Here is a 5755-nt window from a genome sequence, read left to right as displayed (position 1 = left end):
AGTGCCTTTGCTCCTCGCTTGGCAGCGTGAATGCATCCCTCGTTGTGCAAGTCTAAAATTGTTTTTGTGATGTTTCCTCGTCTGTGATGTGTGAAACCGGTCTGTTGCACGTTTTAATCGATACTGTCACACGCACGTGTAGTTCAGGTAGCGCCACTGCACCCATCGTTGTGTCCTTTTATTTGTTGTGTATTTTAACTGTGTGTGGTACTTTTAAATGTGTCTGCTGTCCGCCGCTCGTCGGAGGCACATTTTAGTCGTTCTTGCCGCTAACTTGGATCTTTACGGCAGCACGAGTGCTTTCCCAGCTGTGCACATTTCTTTAGTCTTGTTGTCTAATTTAAGTGTGTATGGGGTCTGACACGCGTTGCTTGTGTGTTTTCCCATTGCTCTCAATACCGTGCGCTGTCTTAAAGGCGCACGTGTCGCTGTTGTAGTGCACAATTTTAAATTTTCTACGTCTTATGTGTGCATCCGTTGCGGACACATTCTCATTGTGAATGCCGACGATCTGCATAGTCTTAGCAGCGCGTGTGCATGCATTCTTGTGCGAAATTATTTATTGGTCTATGAATGTGTGTGGTGTATGTTGTACATCGGCGGCACATTTAGCCGTTGGTGCCAACACCTTGGCTGCTGTTTGTGGCCTTGATGCGTCCACCGATGTGCACGCTTCTTTAGTTCTTATTTCTTATTTCTTATTTTTTTATTATTTATTGTTTTAGATTGTGTATGGTACGTGCCCCACGTCGGAGGCACAGTCTCCCCGTTCATGCCGACGAACTGAGTGTAATGCTATTGGCGGCGCACATGCAATTTTATTCTGTCAGTTTTTTTTTTTTTTTTTTTACTATTTTACCTACGTCTCCTGTCTACACCTGTTGGGGGATGGCTTTTACCGTTGTTGTCGACTGCATGCGTCGTTTGACGGCGCCTATGCCCTGTCGTTGTGCCACCTTGCGACATGTAACTTTTATTTGTGTACAGCCTCGGCGGTTTGTTTTCACCGCTCCTGTCGATTGCCTGCGTCGACCTAGCTGTGCCGGGGCACCTCTATTTGTCTGTGTTTACATGTCGGTGTTTTCCCTGTGGCTGGTGTCTGCTAGCCTGCGGTGGATCATTTTCGCCGTTCATGTTCACATGTTGCTTTGCATTGGCGGCGTCGTTGTGACCTTTATTGTGGACCCTTATTTCGTGTGTATTCCGTGTATACTATCTGCCACCTGTCGGTATGCCATGTTCGCCGATCTTGTCCACGACACGCGTTATCTTTGCAGCGCTACTGTTTCGCTTCTTGTGAACACTGCATTTGTTGTTCCTTGCGTTGTGTATGGTTCCTGACACGCGTCGGTGGCATATTCTTACCGTAAATGTTAACAAACTGCGTAGTCCGCATAAGGTCTTTGCCTTAAAAACTCTTTTATGTGAAACCCGTTGCCATGTCGCCTTTTTGCAAGAAGTGACACGTGAGGCTCTGATGCTTCTAACCGATCTGAGTGACTACGTTATTGTGGATAATGTGGTGTCCGACGATGTCACCGGCACTGCTATTGTAGTCTGCCCCGGCCTCACTGTCACGAATATTGAGTGTCTCCCTACTGGCCGCGCTATTGCGTGCACTATTGAAGGCGTCGTGTTTGTTAATGTTTACGCTCCTTCCGGCAGCGACTACGCGGCGCGGCGGCTCTTTTATAGTCAGGAGCTGTGCGGGGTTTTGCACCGGAACTCCGCTCATATCATTTTCGGCGGTGATTTTAATGCGGTCACCGATGATCGCGACCAGGAGCCGCGCCCCAACAAGTGTCAGGAACTCCACACGCTCCTCACAAGTTTTAATCTCAAGGACACGTGGCGAATGCTCCACCCGGTTGAAACCCAATATACTTATTTTTATCCGACGGGACACAGCCGACTTGATCGGATTTATGTGTCATCGTCACTAGCAGCCTCGGTGGCTCGATCTGAGGTCAGGCCAGTTATTTTTTCAGATCACTGCAGTTATTTTTGTGAACTTTCCCTTCCACTTTCTAGGCCTTCCTATCGCAAAAATCTATGGAAGTTTAACTGCAGCCTGCTCACCGACTCCCATTTTCAGCAGTCCTTTACTGATATGTGGCACAAACTTTTGCAAACTAAACCCGGTGATAGTAGCGTCCTCGAGTGGTGGGTTGGCGCTGCCAAACCTGCCGTCCGGACCTTTTTAATTAATTTTAGCCGCGACGCAGCGCACTGGCGTCGCTCGACGTCACAATTTTATCAGAGCTGTTTGAAGGACCTCGCCCGACAAGTTACGGCCCAGCCGCATCTTCTTCCCATTTTTAAACAATTTCAGGCCGAACTTTTGACCGATCTGCGGCGGAAGGGTAGAGGGCCGGTTACACGGAGCCAGCCTGTGGGTGCCGTGGACGGGGAGCCGCTCTCTATATATCATCTCAACAGAGAGCGGAAGATGCGCGAACGATTGGCCTTTAATGCGTGGGTCACTCGGGATGGAATAAAGACCTCCGACAGGGTGACGATTGAGAATGAAATCCACGCACATTTTGAGTCCCTTTTTCAAGATGTTGATGTCGATTCCGCTGCGCTGCGTCGTATTTTACAGGGGGTTCCTAATGTTTTAAGCCGCACAGACCGTGTCCATCTTAATGAGGCTTTTACGTCCGACGACTTGCACGAAGCTGTCAAGCGCAGTCCTCGGGGGAAATCTCCCGGAATGGACGGCATTCCCGCTGAATTTTATTTGCAGTTTTTTAACCTTTTACGCGATACTTTAACTGCTATCGCCAATGAAGTTCTTAATGGCGCTCCTCTACCACCTGATTTTGCAGCGGGGTGCATCACGCTCCTTCCGAAATCTAAAGCGACGCCGACTATACATACTGTTCGACCGATCACTCTGTTGAACGCGGATTATAAGATCATGGCGAGGTGCGTCGCGCACAGACTGCGGCAAGTCATGCCGCGCGTTCTCTGTGAACATCAGACGTGTGCTGTGCGTGACAGGAATATTTTTGATGCCGTTCTGGCCTATAGGGACTGTATCGGCTTTGTACGCGGCAACAGGATTCGGTCGGCAGCGATTATGTTGGTCGATTTCCAGAATGCATTTGACAGGGTTGGCCATGCCTATTTACGGCGTGTGATGGTTGCCATGGGGTTTGGCCGTAAGTTTACCCACACGGTTCAGTGTTTTTTGCGCAATGCCACATCGAGTGTCATCGTCAATGGGTCCCTCAGTCCACCTATACGTCTGACTCGCTCGGTCAGACAGGGTTGCCCATTGTCCATGACACTTTACGCTTTGGCGCTCGACCCGCTTCTGCGGTCTATCTGCAACGAGTGTCCGGGGATCCAACTTGGGGAAGATCGCCTTATTTGCCGGGCTTATGCCGACGATCTTGGGGTGTTCTTGGGTCGGCCGGCAGATGTAGATACCCTGTACTCTGTTCTCCGGCAATATGAGAAGGCGACGGGAGCCATTGTGAATGTTCACAAGACGGTTTTGCTTCCCCTTACTCCACGGATGAGCCATGTGCGTCGACATTGGTTCAGTGTTGTGCAGCAGCACAAAGTCCTGGGGGTTATATTATCTGATAATCCTCAGCGCATGGAGGCTCTGAATTGGCGTCCCACCTTACACAAAATTAGGGCGGTTGTCAAAATTCATGCGGCCCGGCATTTGGCGCTTTATGATAAGGTGCAGCTTATCAATACTACCATCTTAGCTCGAGCGTGGTATTTAGCACAAGTTCTCCCGGTCCCTAAGCTCCTAGACCGCGCAATTAAACAGGCCGTCTACTGGCTCCTTTGGAAAGGGGACATTTTCAAAGTCTCCTTAGCCACCTGCACCTTAAATCCAGCCGATGGGGGACTCGGTCTGGTGGATTTTTCCGCCAAATGCGCGGCGCTCCTTCTCAAACGGACTACGGCCGTGTTGGAGAAGGGCACCAGCAGTGCCACGGTCATGTTGTTCAATCAATATCGCCCACCTTCTGTAGTTGCCCCGGTCTCTGTCAGCCACATACCCTTTGCGCTGAATTACGTGCGGCGTTTTTATTTTGACAACAGCTATCTTGTGTATGGTGGCTCCAGCGGAGGCCGTGTCGGCGACATTATCCGTGCTCTGCGGGGATCACCGGCCAGAAATAAGTGGGAGTACCGCATGCCGCACACTGACTGGCGAACAGTTTGGCGAAACATCGCCACAACCGTCCTTCCTCCACACGTTAGAGCGACGTGGTATAAAGTCGTCAATGGTACGATTCCAACGAATGCTAAACTGCACTCTATTCATCTGAGTCCGTCCCCCGCCTGCGAAGAGTGCCATGAAGAGGATACTATTGAACATCGCTTCGTGTGCCGTCGGTTCCGTGCTGTGTGGGACACTGCTCGGGATATGGTGCGTCTCGTCAACAGGGTGTCTACAGCGCAGGTTACCGTGGCAGCTGCAATCGTACCCGAGTGTAAGGCATTTCCGACCACCAAGCGCAACGCCACCATCTGGTTAATCGGCCATACGATTTATTCTCTATTTCTTCTCAAACTCACGGATCGTCTTGATTTTCTCACATACTTATGGGCTGAACATGGCAAGTACCGTGTTCGAACAGACTATGCTGTGACTTTTGCAAATTTTCTGCATGTCGCCTTGGCACATGCTTTTGCTCTTTTATCGATGTCGACTTAATTAAAATTACACTATCTTGCTTAAAACTATGACGTGATAGTAAGAGACCTCGTCTTGCGATGAATGTATATTCAGTACCAGAAACGAAAAATATAACGTACATGGGAGACATTTCTCCCTTCGGAACTGCCTCGTATATGGTATAATGCGAGGATATTTTGTTTACCTTTCTTTATTTTTTATTTTTCTTATTGTTTACCACTCTGTCATGTAGTGGTTTGGGATAGTGATGCCGAGGAGAGGCGTTGCATGAAAGTGTCCCCTTTTCTTTTTTGTGGACATTTCGTTGTGTTTCATTGCTCTTACTTTGGTCAGGATTCCTGGTGTGTTTTTTCCTTATTGCATTGCATTATTGTCTTTTTTTTTCTCGTCTATTCAGCGTGATCACCGCTACTCCTTTCTTCACGGTGTACCTCCATGTTTAATTTCTGCATTGCTGGATGGCGTTTTGCTTTGTGTACTGCCTGGACCATTCCTTGACTCCTTCCAGGCGGTTATCTATCTATAATTATATATCTATACTTTTTTCTTTTTCGCACTTCACGAAGCCTTCTTTCTGTTTTCCCTTCTCACAACGTGTGCCTCAGAGGCAAGAGGCTCACTTTGCAACTTTCTTTCGTCAACGTTCGTTTTCGTTCAGTTACATCTGGCACCAGCACTGGCTATAGCTGAGAAGCTCGCCGACGAAGGCGTTATTTGGAGAGCGAAAGGACGGGCTATAAGGGGAGGTGGGAGGCCCTAAAAAGTGAAAAAAAAAAAAAAAAAAAAAAAAAAAAAAAAAAAAAAAAGAAAAAAAAATAAAAAAAAGAAAAAAAAAATAAAAAAAAAAAGTTGCCAGTTTTTACGTCTCATTTTTGTGCCGCTGCTGTGAAAAAAATAAAAAAAAAAAAAAAAGTTGCCAATTTTGGCGTCTCATTTTTGTGCCGTTGCTGTGTGTTCTCGTGGAGTAGGTCGCAGCTCATGTGACGCGCGTGTTGCGTAGGTAGCGTGGCCGAGCGGTCTCAGGCGCTGGTTTCAGGCACAAGTCTCTTCGGAGGCGTGGGTTCGAATCCCACTGCTGCCAAACGT

Source organism: Schistocerca cancellata, chromosome 1 (assembly GCF_023864275.1).
Source record: "Schistocerca cancellata isolate TAMUIC-IGC-003103 chromosome 1, iqSchCanc2.1, whole genome shotgun sequence".
NCBI lineage: Eukaryota > Metazoa > Arthropoda > Insecta > Orthoptera > Acrididae > Schistocerca > Schistocerca cancellata.
This window is presented reverse-complemented; position numbering follows the sequence as displayed.